Source organism: Dunckerocampus dactyliophorus, chromosome 1, assembly GCF_027744805.1.
Source record: "Dunckerocampus dactyliophorus isolate RoL2022-P2 chromosome 1, RoL_Ddac_1.1, whole genome shotgun sequence".
Classification (NCBI taxonomy): domain Eukaryota; kingdom Metazoa; phylum Chordata; class Actinopteri; order Syngnathiformes; family Syngnathidae; genus Dunckerocampus; species Dunckerocampus dactyliophorus.
The window spans coordinates 33,433,113-33,446,558 of NC_072819.1; the positions used below are offsets into that span (position 1 = coordinate 33,433,113).

At 39.0% G+C, this 13,446-nt stretch overlaps 1 protein-coding gene across 12 annotated transcripts in view; it reads right to left on the reverse strand.

Annotated features, from left to right (window-relative positions):
- The window catches only part of LOC129186146 (neuron navigator 1-like), a 115,225-nt gene that overhangs the window by 53,235 nt on the left and 48,544 nt on the right, over nt 1-13,446 (reverse strand). The window lies entirely within an intron of this gene.

A 13,446-nucleotide genomic window follows, 5' to 3' on the forward strand; every position in this document is an offset into this window, starting at 1 on the left:
GGACTTATGGAGAACCTCGGAAGGTCGTCCTATACTGTATATATTTGCGCCTAAGGCCTTTCCGACCACTACCACAAGGTGGGTGGAGTGTCTTGCCCAGGTACACAACAACAGTGGAGGGAGCGAGAAACGAACTGCCAACCTTCCAATTTCAGAACGACCTGCAACAAGGCAGGGAGCCACTGCCTCCCTCTACAATGCAGGATGATATCACTGCCTTGCATGCCGCTCTTAAGGAAGAGAAAGAAGGAAATGAAAACATCATTAAGCAAATGAAAAAGACAACTGATGAGATGGATCAGAATGCACAAATGACCGACATGATCCTGATGGGGTTCCCAATTACACCCAGGTCAAATGCCAGGACAGTTGAAAACAGAGAACCAGATGCAATGGATGTTGCTTCAACTGACCAACAAATTGTCAATTTTCTGCAATCAAATGAGGTGGATGTAGATATCGACACCATCGATACTTGCATTCCCCTGTATGGCAGAAACAATGCCACACCCATCATCATCATCAAGTTCACCAACAGGAAATTCAAAACCGCACTGCTGAAATAGTCAAAGAAGCTGAAAGGTACAAATGTCTATATGAATGAGCATCTGACAAAACGCAAAGCTGACATCGTCAAGGAAGCACACGACTTGAGGAAGCAGGGAAAGATTCAAGGCACTTGGAGCGCCAAGTGCAAAATCAATCAAGCCAAATGGCGGACCAGAAGAGGCCAGAGTGCTTGTGGTCGAAGATATGAAGGATCTGGATAAATATTAAAGATCACATCACCATGCAGGACAGGAACAACTATCAGACCACAAATGATTAGATTAGACATTGACATAGATCTCTATCTTACAAACAACTGCTTTTACTACAAGGACGGATTACAATAACATCAAGCAACATTTGAGACAATTTAATAAACCCACCCAGGTAATCACAAACTTGGATTGATGTTGAGAAAGACATGGATTTTGAGCCGGACGCATATGAACTGACCTACATCAACATGGACAATAAGAGTGGAGGGAACGTTAAAGTATATATATATCTACAAACCTTAACTCTACTGTAACACACTGCAATACATCCTGATCATTTTCTTACTTTACTTCAGATTTGGTAAATGGTACATGTTGAATACAGGAAGTGAAGAAATGTATTAGTAATTGATGTGAAACGGCGAGGGGATAGGACATGTTAAACTGTGAATTGAAACATGAAGTATTCCAATGAAGCCTGTATGCATGTTCGAAATCAGTTCAACTATACCATAGCATACCTAAAATCCTACCAGTATAAAAATATTAAATAAAGCTTTGCTTCGTCCTATTCCTTTTCGGACATCTTGAATTGTGCAAGTGTGAAAATGTGATATACTGCAATGTAAATTGTCTTGCATGTTAGTCATTACTAGCTGATATTGTCTAAAGCAGGGGTCTTAAACTCAATTTACGTAGGGGCCACTCCAGGTACAGTCTGGGTGAGGCTGGACAACATCAGGTATTGGGAGTGAGGCTGGCTCCCAGCATGCTTTGTGGTACTTGTTTTGTAAAAATTGCAAGTTACATGTTTAGAATGAACATAGTTAATAATTGTTTTGTAAATATTGGACCAAAACTGGAAGAAGAAATTCCAAAACTACACACAATGGACCAATGGAATGATATTATAGATAGGAATCTCAATTCCATGTTTCTCACTGTTGTAACTAAAAAGGCAATCACTGACATTGTCAAAAATTTTAAGGCAAAAACATCAACTGATTGTAATGGAATCGAGATGGAAACAATTAGAAGGGTTATCAATGAGATTGTAGAACCGTTAACATATACTGTATTAGCAACATAGGGACTGGAAATTTTCCTAACAAAATGAAAATAGCTAAAGTGGTTCCAATTTTCAAAAATGGAGATAAACATCAATTTACAAACTACCGACCAGTTTCATTATTACCTCAAATTTCAAAAATTATCGAGAAGCTATTTAATAACAGGTTGGACAAATTTATTAATAAGAATGAATTACTAGCAGGTAGTCAATACGGATACAGAGCTAACATTTCAAGTTCTATGGCACTCATTGAAATAACGGAGGAAATGACTACTGCTATAGACAACAGAAGATGTGCAGCTGCAGTATTTATGGATCTGACTAAAGCCTTCGATACAATTAATCACAATATTTTAACAACAAAATTACAAAGGTACGAAATCAGAGGATTAGTCTTGAATTGGGTTAAAAGCTACCTAGCAAACAGGAAGCAATTTGTAAAGCTAGGAGAATATACATCTGGGAGTTTAAATATTACGTGTGGAGTACCCCAGGGGTCCATGTTGGGACCAAAACTGTTTAATTTGTATATCAATGACATTTGTAAAGTAACAAAGGATGTAAAGTTGGTATTATTTGCGGATGATACTACTGCCTTTTGTTCTGGGGAAAGCACACAAGAACTACTAGTAATTAAAAAGGTCAAGGATGAAATGGTCATATTAAAGTTATGGTTTGACAGAGACAGATTATCCTTGAACCTAAGTAAAACTAAAATAATACTATTTGGAAATAGCAGAAAGGATAAGTACAATCAAATACAAATAAACGGAGTGGACATTGAAAGAGTGAAAGAAAATACTGTACATTTCTGGGGATCATAATAGACGAAAAAATGAGTTGGAAATCTCATATTAAATATGTACAACAAAAGGTGGCGAGAAATACTTCAATATTGATCAAAGCAAAATATGTTCTTGAACAAAAATCACTCCACACTCTTCACTGTTCCTTGGTATTAGCATATCTAACTTATTGTGTGGAGATATGGGGCAATAATTATAAAAGTAATCTTTACTCACTCATTGTACTGCAAAAAAGATCGGTGAGGATCATTCATAATGCCAAGTATAGAGAACATACAAACCATTTATTTTCAAAATCACAGATATTAAAATTTGCTGATTTAGTACATTTTCAAACTGCTAAAATAATGCATAAAGTTAATAATAATTTGTATCCCAAAAACATCATACGGTATTTCTCTATCAGAGAGGAGAAATATGATCTTAGAGGAAAATTAAACTTAAAACATTTATATGCGAGAACAACGCTAAAAACCCACAGCATTTCAGTATGTGGAATTAAACTATGGAACGGATTGAGTAAGGAACTCAAACAATGTACAGAGATGAGCAAATTCAAAAAACAATACAAGCAGTTGATGTTTGCTAAATACAAGGCAGAAGAGTCTTGATCATCACACTGATTCTTCTGTCATGCTTGTTTTTTATTTTTATTATTTTTTATTAGACTGATTATTATATAAAAATATGACATGGAATGAAGGAAGTGAATAATATGTACTGTACAAGATGTGGAATGGATGGGGGGTAGGATTAAATAAGCTTTACTTCTTCCTACTCCTTTTGGACATGTGGAACTGTGAAAGGACGATTCATGAGATGCATTCCATTGTAACCTTCATGCATGTTCAAAACTAAACCAATAGTTATTGTTTATTATTCCCCAGAGTAGTAGTTGCCCTATGTGTGTTTAATTACCTGTTACATGTTGTGTTGTCATTTTTGTGTTGGCACCGTGATTGTGGCAAGTGATCTGTCTAGTGACCCCCCTAGTTCATTTCACAGTGTGATAAGCTCACTGTGAGCTAAGCGTTGACTTGCGCTTGCCCCTGGAAGTGCCTCTGAACTTCCCAGGCTTCACAGGCTGCACTTATACAAAAGTAGGGGCCCACAAAATGTTCTGGCAGTCTGTAAATGGCTTAGGGGTCATGAGTTTGAGACCACTGGTCTGAGATTTTCCTCTAAAATATTACAAAGGTTTGTTGACTACGCCATGTAACTTTATATGTTTTTTAAGCATCAACTTCACCATCAGTTGTTGCTCACAGGTCGTTACTCCACTTTCATCTTTTCCGTTGGCTAAATTGGACGATTAAATCATAAGGCTCTGTCCCTGTCCTTAAAGGAAATGTGGCGAAATTGGACATTGGACAAAAGTTGTGACCTTTGACTTGCTGAGTCACCTCACATGCACTGTGTTTATTTCCTCTGCTCGCTCATATTGTTGACATGGTAACACATCCCTCTGAACTATGTGGGGGTCTTCCGCACACTATGGCTGATATAGCCCAGCAATCCCCCCGTATCCTTGTGGACTGCTGACCAAGTCCCCCAGTTCTCTTATTCCTTTTCAAACCTGCCATCAAGGGAAACCAGGGATTAGTAGGGATTACGCCATAACGTCGCCATAGAGATTTACCAGGCTTTAGTAGAAGGAGCTTCAAGGCAAGAGCAGCCATGATTTTGGATTTGGGCTTCAGATGGGTGGTGGGTGGCATAGAGGAAGAAAAGGTAGATTTTGTTTTCTCATAGTCACCTCATATAATCGTATAGTTTAAGTGATCCCATGCGCCGATCCAGAACATGTGCTTTTCATACTATAACAGTATGTTTCACAGGAACAAATCACATTCAAACTAAGCAGTTCTGTGGAGCCCATCAGGAGTGATAGCCAAGCATTCCTGAAACAACTGACTGCAGTCAACTTGATATGACACTTGCTAATGTCAAGGGTGCATATCGTAAATTCCGGTGTATAAAGTGCTACTTTTTTTCTCAAACTTTGACTCTTGCGGCTAATATGTGACTAAAAACTACATTTCCCATGGTGCTTGGTGTGGTCAGGTTCTAATCTCTTGATATCTACTATACTTCAGAACTACTACTATTTGGAAAACGCTATTATTAAGATAGTCCATCATAAGGTCAAAAAAAAGTTCAGGAAACAACCAAAACATGCCCAGAAGAACCATTCTCTGCGCTTTCTAAACCTGCAACGGTCGTTGAACACACTTGGGTGAGCAACATCAATCACAGTTTATACTATAACCAAATGTAAAACATTGTTGGATTTGGAATTATTCAATAAACACCATAAATATACCGCCAAGATTGCAAAGCCTGTTATGATGAATGAAAACAAAAAGGAAATGTATCATATAAAAGCGCAGATGTACCTGGATCCAGGAGAATCCACGCAGGGATCCACGCACTATGATGACTCCAAGGCGACCACAAAGGTGCCACTGTACCGTGGTTCTTATGAAGTCCAGAGGATAAATCCAGCAGAAAGAATGGGTAATATCCAATAATTTAACAAGTGACCCTACATAAACCTCACGTACGGTAACGTACGTAGCGCCACAGGCGTACGCGTCATATCCACTGATGTAATTCAACAGAAATACAGAAACATTAAATATATCGTACATACAAAACATGTTGCTTTTTTGGAGATGAATGAAATGTCTATTCATCTCAATTTCAAAAGTGATCCTTTGACAGACTTAAACAGTTGTTCATCTACACAGCTAATTATTTAATAAAGCATTATTTCTATAAACCACTTGTAATCACACACTAAGTTATTAAATTAATTGATTAAACAGTTATATCTATACTGTACTTATTTTAAGGCACTCAACTAATAATTCAATCAATAAACATCAATGCAAACATTCATTCATCCATTTTCTATGCCGCTTCTCCTCATTAGGGTCGCAGGGGTATGCTGGAGTCTATCCCAGCTGACTTCGGGCGACAGGCGCGGTACACCCTGGACTGGTCACCAGCCAATCGCAGGGCACATATAGACAAACAACCATTCACACTCACATTCATACCTATGGACAATTTACAGTTATTCTAAAATCTACTTGTATATGTTACTTAATAAAATCACTCAGTAAATACATTTTTGCCGACAGTTGACTGACAAGAATAAATGAGATAAAGCACACAGATACATTGTTCTTTGCCAGCGTAGGCACTATTTAGACTTAGATTTGTCCAGTCTTGAAAACATGCAAGTGTTAGGAATGGAATATTTTCCAGTCTGTCAACCACCCTGCAACCACCCTACTTTGTCTGAACACAGGGTGGAAAATATTATTTTCCTAACACAAGGTATTTAAAAAAGAGGTTCCAGGTTCCTCCAACAATGCGTGCTATAACATAAAAGAATAAGGGGCTGTCCACACAGAAACATTTTCAGGTCAAAATGGAAAAGTAATTTATAATTTCAGTCTTTTATCCATACGGAAATGCCGTTCTCATTGACCTGAAACTGTATTTTTTTTTAACGCCTGTCAGAGTGGGAAAATCTGATAATGCTGGCTTGTTGTTCCCCTGTAGACAAGCAAACTGCTACTTTCTGAAAACAATGACGTCTCCGAACCGTTGCCATCACATGACCAGAAGTGAGTTTTGATGACAAGTCAACATAATCTGAGTATTTCGATTGGCACGACTCACCCCAGTGGGTGACTTGGTTGTAAGGCTAAGCAAGGCGGCCAATCGGAAGATGCGTTCTTTCTTCTTCTATAGTTTGGTGTGTCACGTGTTTCCCTCTGTGCGTCTGTCTATAGTGCCACGCGTACGTGCGCCTTCTGCATTAGATGGTTTTCTCCCAGTGATCCCTTCTTGTCTGGATGCAACTATTTACTAATGCACACTACAGTGTGGAAGTGATGTTTTTTCAACCCACCCAAAAAAATAAATAAATCCCAGGAGCATTTTTGTGTGGACAGGGTCTAAGAGGCGTCTCACTAACAAGGGAGGTGTCAGGATGAGGGTTCTGGGATTGCAAATCCTCTCGCAGCCCCATATGTTACCCTCTTAAATCTGTTAATGTTTGTGTATGCACGTATGTATGTCTGTGGGTGGGTGGGCGCTTTCTTTGTGCCACTTTAGTAGACACACAGATTAATGCCTAAATTGTTTGTCAGCAGTGCTCTACTGTTACAGATGGTGCCAGTTACATCATCAATGAAGAAAAAAAGGCAAGCTGGTGAATTTGCAGTTTACTATATTATTATTGTAGACTGTAAGTGTTTTTGTGTTTGTTGTAAATAGTTTACGATGTGTTCACTGGTCCCCTAGGTATTGTGCTGTAACAATAATAATAATAAAAAACAAAGATAGAAGGGGCACTGCTGTCTTGACATGGCAAGTAATTGATTACATGCTACACTGAGCAGACAGAATCAAAAGAGAGCTGCATGAAGCTGGCAAGGCCTGGAGAGGAGCAGGTAGGTACTGACAAGTGCAATGCACGCACTGTCAACCTCCTCAACCACACATCACACTGCTTCCTGTCAACATTTTACTGCAGTCACATGACATGTGCCACTCTGACTCAGAAAACTACTGCTTCCCAGCTTGTAAGTAATCAATGGTAAAAAAAAATGCATATTAAGCTGTGCAGCGTTCTTTTGCAGTTATGAATAAAATAAAATGAGACAATAAAGTATCAGAAAAAAATATAAGAAAAGTTGTTAAGGATCAATTGTGGGCCAATGCTGTGTACTTTTCAGTCAGAGTATCTAATAAATCCCACAATCATTACTAATACTGTGAATGTGTATAGGGTGGGGCAGAGTGCTGAATTGCTTTTTGGGTGGGGGTCGCAAAGGACAGCATTCTGAGTCAGACATGGCTTCTCAACAGGAGGGAGCCCTTGTGCATGTGTGTGCGTGTGTGTGCATATGAGAAGTTTCTGTCCTATGTTGGCCAGTAGATGGGGTCAGCTTGTCTTACACTGGTACAATGTTTTTGAGATAGTGACAAGGTCTATTGAGCTACACTTAATTAGAGGCACTGGACTACTGTCATGCTCGAATAATCATCAGAAGAAAAGGTAGATAACGACACCTAGTTAGGCCATGACTTGAAAGTAATGTCATGATACTAAAGCCTCACTCAAGTATCCTTTGTGTTCAAAACATTGCACATCTCTAATTAAACCCCTCTCTTTGTCTTTCAGTTCCCTGTACCGGGTAAAAGGAGAAGAGTTCACTTCTACTTTTTGCAGAAAAACAGTAACACTCAGGCCGCACGGTGATTAGCATGTTGGCCACATAGTCAGGAGACCGGCAAGATCTGGGTTTGAATCTCCGTTGGACATCTCTGTGTGGAGTTGCCATGTTCTCCCCGTGCGTGCTTGGGTTTTCTCCGGCTTCCTCCCACATTCCAAAAATATGCATGTAAGGTTAATTGCAGACTCTAAATCGTCCATGTGAGTGTAAAATGTTGCTTATACTGTATGTGCCGTGCGATTGTCTGGCGACCAGTCGAGGGTGTAACCCGCCTCTTGCCCAAAGCTGGGATAAGGTCCAGCATACCCCCGCGACCCTAATGAGGATTAAGCGGCATAGAAAATGAATGAATGAATGAACAATAACACTCAGGTCAACACAAGTCAATACACTTTCACCATCACATTATAAGAAGCTTCTCGGACATTTGTGTGTGTGTTTGTGCGTGTCTGTGTGTGTGTGTATGTCCTGCGTCACATGACGATATTCATAATTCACAAGGCTGATGCACTGAACCAGTTTGTTTCACAGTGTAACCATGGAAACCTTGATCTTACTAATGGGAGATGACTGAGGGTAAGAGCTCAACCAAGCAGAAAGCAAATAGTCTGTATCCAGCAGGGCAGAAAACAAGCCACACGCTCATGCAGTCATGGACACGTGTGTGTTTGTGCATGTTAAAATCATTATTAATAGGAGATAAACAAAGCCAATCAATACTTAGTACTCACCAGGCCAGATGAGACCCAGAAGTCTTTTTACAAACCAAAACAAAAACAACATACCCATTTGCTCATCTTTGTTTTGCTTGTCTGCTGCTGAACTGGATTTAAGAGAGAAAGGAATCTGACCTGTGCATTAAATGGGCCACAAAATCACAACACTGGATTAGACCGGTCTATAAAGTTCCAGACTTGACAAACGATGTTTCAACAAAGCCAGGAACCTTTCGCAATCAATGATTTATGTGACGCACTTACAGATGTCAGGATTCCTCACCAGTGAACAGATTTTGAGGCACAAATCCACCACTTACATTGGACCACACCTCACTTGTGTTGTATATTAACTACACACACACACACACACACACACACACATACTCAAGGGAATGACCTCCTTATGATCTCCCATCCTGCTGCTCCACAGTGAGAATGACGTGTGTGTCAGTGAGAGTATGGGGGAATACTAGGGAGGGCTTTGGTTCCAGATGTAAATGGAACTCAGCAGACAGGCAGAGGCCTTGCACAGGAAATGTATAAGCAACTTGAGGGGTCCCTGACTCAGTAAGTGTGCGTGCAGGGTCTGTGTGTCAGACAGGTCATTGTAGAGTCACCATAAACAAACACAGAGGATACAGTATACTGTAAGTCAAGTTAGTCACTCAGACATCGACTGACTAACGCTTAGCCATACAGCACATGTTTAAAGACAAACAATCTCATTTTCCTCTCCATTTACCCTTTAGAGAACAAAGAAATTGCTACATACACGTGTTGTTGTGATGCATACTGTATCTACAGAAGTTCAATGTGCTGTGACCTCTGTATGACCAGAGGGGAGCTTTTATGTATAATGGATGAGGCTGTGGAATAAAACATGAGATAAAGAAGAATAACCCAGGATGAAGCTGCTTCATGTTGACAAATTGGCGAGAGAGGGACGACACAAACTGGAACTACAGCACTGCCCTCTAGTGGCAAAATGTTATTTTCAGTAAAAACCTGGGCTGTGAAATGATTTTAAAAAATTATCAGATTAATCACGGCTTTCAAATTCATTATGATAAATCACCATTTGCAATTATGTCTGAAATATGCCCATGTTTACTGTATTTTATTGAAAGAAAGATAAATGACAGGACAGGATTTCTTATATTTGCATGTATTAATAGTGCCAAATTAACTATAAATGTAAATCAAGCTAAAAGATAGGACACATGTCTGAAAACCCATTTACCCAACACTAGTTTCTTTAATAGTAGCAGAACATTTTGATCACACTTTAATTGTTATGCGCAATAAGGGGTTGCAATCAGACACCACATCATTTAAGTTGAATTCACACGTTTTGGGTGTATTTTCCGTGACTTACTTACATATTTAAATGCAAATTGTGCTTCTGCATTAAGAGTTACAAGGTGAGTGATAAGAATATCCAGTTATTGTTTTTCTTCGCATTTCTATTGATTTAGACCACACTTACACGCATAATAAAGATGCTGTGATATTCGGAGTGTCCACTGATGCATCTCGTGGCCCTCTAGTGACAATGTGGGACTGTTCCGATGACAAAGGGACTAGAGGCGTGTTTGTGAGTTGGCGATACATGAAAGGTGTTGGAAGTGTACTGCTGTTGATGCATTCAGGTCAGAATAAAGTTATAAAAGAGCGTCAGACTCTGTATGACTGTGGGGACGCTACACTGTGCCTGGTCTGTCGTCATAACAGAGAGGCGTGGCTTGCCATGATGCGTATATGATAATTACCCTAAAAAAATGTTAAATTCATTATATAGTGACCACTGTTAACGCGCTACTTTTGCCAGTCCTAGGAAAAACAAAACATTTTTTGGCAGAATTTTACTCCTTAAGATAGTGTGCATTGATGATTTTCTTTATATAGACATAACAGTTATTACCTTTGACCATGATGTTTTACTACTATTTGTAACAGTAAAGTCTACATAGTTGCAGTGCACTACAAATACAATCCATCTGATGCAGTCTTTGTAAATTGACATCTATGACTGCAAACATTAGGGTTGTAGGATGATGTCTGAGAATTTTGAGACCAAACATACAATTTATTAATTGGGAACATCTAGAAAACATGAATCTGGGCACACTAAGGTTACAAACCACAATCTGTCAGCTGCAACTAGCAGAAACAGTGGAGGCAATGATAACACATGCACTAATGCAACAGGGGACCTGGACTGTGTTGCGGTTGAGTTTTGTGGTTACCCTGGAGATGTCAGTACATAGCCAACATAGCCAAAAGTTTCGTTGCAGGTTTTCTAAAAGCTTCACGCAAATAAATCGCCACAATCACAGTTAACAGTGAGCTAAAGTGTTTTCTTTTCTCTACCATCGTGTGCAAAAGAGTTCATACCTCTCACATTGGAGAGCTGCAAGTTCTCATAGACAAAAACCCATGTCAAAAAAGACAAGTTGCAGGGGAACCTCAGTTAGCGTTCACCACAGTTAGTGTGTTTTTTGGTTCACGTCAAAAACACCACAATTTTGCCAGTTTGCGTGCATTTTCCAGTTAGCGTACAATATGAAACGCATCTTGTCGTGTTATTAATACACTGCATGACTCCATCTGTATTCTTAATATACATATTTTTTAATCAAAAAATGTCCTTCCTTATTAGCGTCCTATTAGATAGCGATCAAAAAGGCAACCGGACCGTCTATGATGTCATCGGCCGTTGACTCTCAAAAATGTTAACACAAAACATGTTTTTATAGATTTATAATTCTAGTTTTACATGCATAAAACAATTCTAAATGCAACTGTTCCCACATGATGTGGCAGCCAGACACCACATGGACACCACCTTCCTGTTTTGTTATGATTTATTTGTTGAATTCAAGAGTGTTTCATACTTCTTTGTTTGATACTTCTTTATCAAAATGCTGGCAATTGCAACTTTCTTTGGAGCCATTTTGCTTGACAGTAGTGAGGTGAGAAACACTACTGAATTCAATTAAGAACTCATGTCAAAACAGGAAGGCGGTGGTGGTTGATATTAATGCCACATTTTGTCTTTGAGGACAGCACATCAAGAATCAAGTCTTCGATGAAGGTAAAAGTAACCTTAAATGTTCATTTATCCCTTTCATTCATCATTTATATGTACAGAGGCGTGAAATTTGTTTGGCCCCTTCCTGGTTTCTTTTTTTTTGCATGTTTGTCGTACTTTAATGTTTCAGATCATCAAACAAAAGTAAATACTAGTCAATGACAACACAACTGAACACAAAATGCAGTTTTCAAATGAAACTTTTTATTATTACGGGAAAAAAAATCCAAACCTACATGTCCCTGTGTGAAAAAGTGCCCCCTAAACTAATAACCAGTTTGGTCACCCTTAGCAGCAACAACTTCCCTCAAGCGTTTGTGATATCTTGCAATGAGTCTCTTACAGCGCTGTGGAGGAATTTTGGCCCACTCATCTTTGCAGAATTGTTGTAATTCAGCCACATTGGAGGGTTTTCGAGCATGAACTGCCTTTTTAAGGTGATTCCATAGCATGTCAATAGGATTAACTCAGAACTTTGACAAGGCCACTCCAAAGCCTTCATTTTGTTTTTCTTCAGTCATTCAGAGGTGGACTTGCTGGTGTATTTTGGATCATTGTCCTGCTGCAGAACCCAAGTTGGTTTCAGCTTGACGTCACGAACAGAACAGATGGCCGGGAATTCTCCTTCAGGATTTTTTGGTAGACAGCAGAATTAATGGTTCCATTTTTCACAGCAAGTCTTCCAAGTCCTGAAGCAGCAAAAAGGCCCCAGACGATCACCCTACCACCACCATATTTTACTGTTGGTATAATGTTCTTTTTTTGAAATACGGCATTACTTTTACGCCAGATGTAATGGGACACACACCTTCCAAATTGTTAATGTGTATCTCGTCAGACAAAAGTACAGACAGAGTATTTTCCCAAAGGTCTTGGGGATCATCAAAATGTTGTCTGGCAAAATTGAGATGAGCCTTAATGTTCTTTTTTTTCAGCAGTGGTTTTGGTCTTGGAACTCTGCCATGCCCAGTGTCTTTCTTATGGTGGAGTCATGAATACTGACCTTAACTGAGTCAAGTGAGGCCTGCAGTTCTTTGGATGTTGTTGTGGGGTCTTTTAGGACCTCTTGAACAAGTCATCGCTGCACTCTTGGGGTCATTTTGGTTGGCCGGCCACTCCTGGGAAGGTTCACCACTGTTCCATGTTTTCGCCATTTGTGGATAATGACTCTCACTGTGGTTCCATGGAGTCCCAACGCTTTAGAAATGGCTTTACAGTGTTCCCGTGCTTATCGTGCAAGATAGGTTCCCACAATAGCACGCAATAAGTGAAATCTGCAAAACAGCCAACTTAATTTTTTACATTTATTATATTTTTTCTAAGGCTCTAAAATCCCTCACCATAAACGTCATACACTTTTCTCAGACAGGCAATAACATTTTCTCACATTTCTCTCTTGTTTAAACACTCTCAAAAAAGTTCAAACCTTCTTTGAATTTTAACGATCAACCTACAGGTCGGACAGGAGAAATTATTAAGTCACTTGGATTTTTTTTCTCCCTTAATAATAAAAAGTTTCATTTAAAAATTGCATTTTGTGTACAATTGTGTTGTCACTGACTGATATTTAAATATTTTGATGATCTGAAACATTTAAGTTTGACAAACATGCAAAAAAAAAAAAAAATCAGGAAGGGGCAAACACTTTTTCACACCACTGTATTTTGTATGTGTTTATATGTATTTCAAATTGTTTTCTGCATGACAAACTATAATTGTAAATCTATAAAAATATGTTT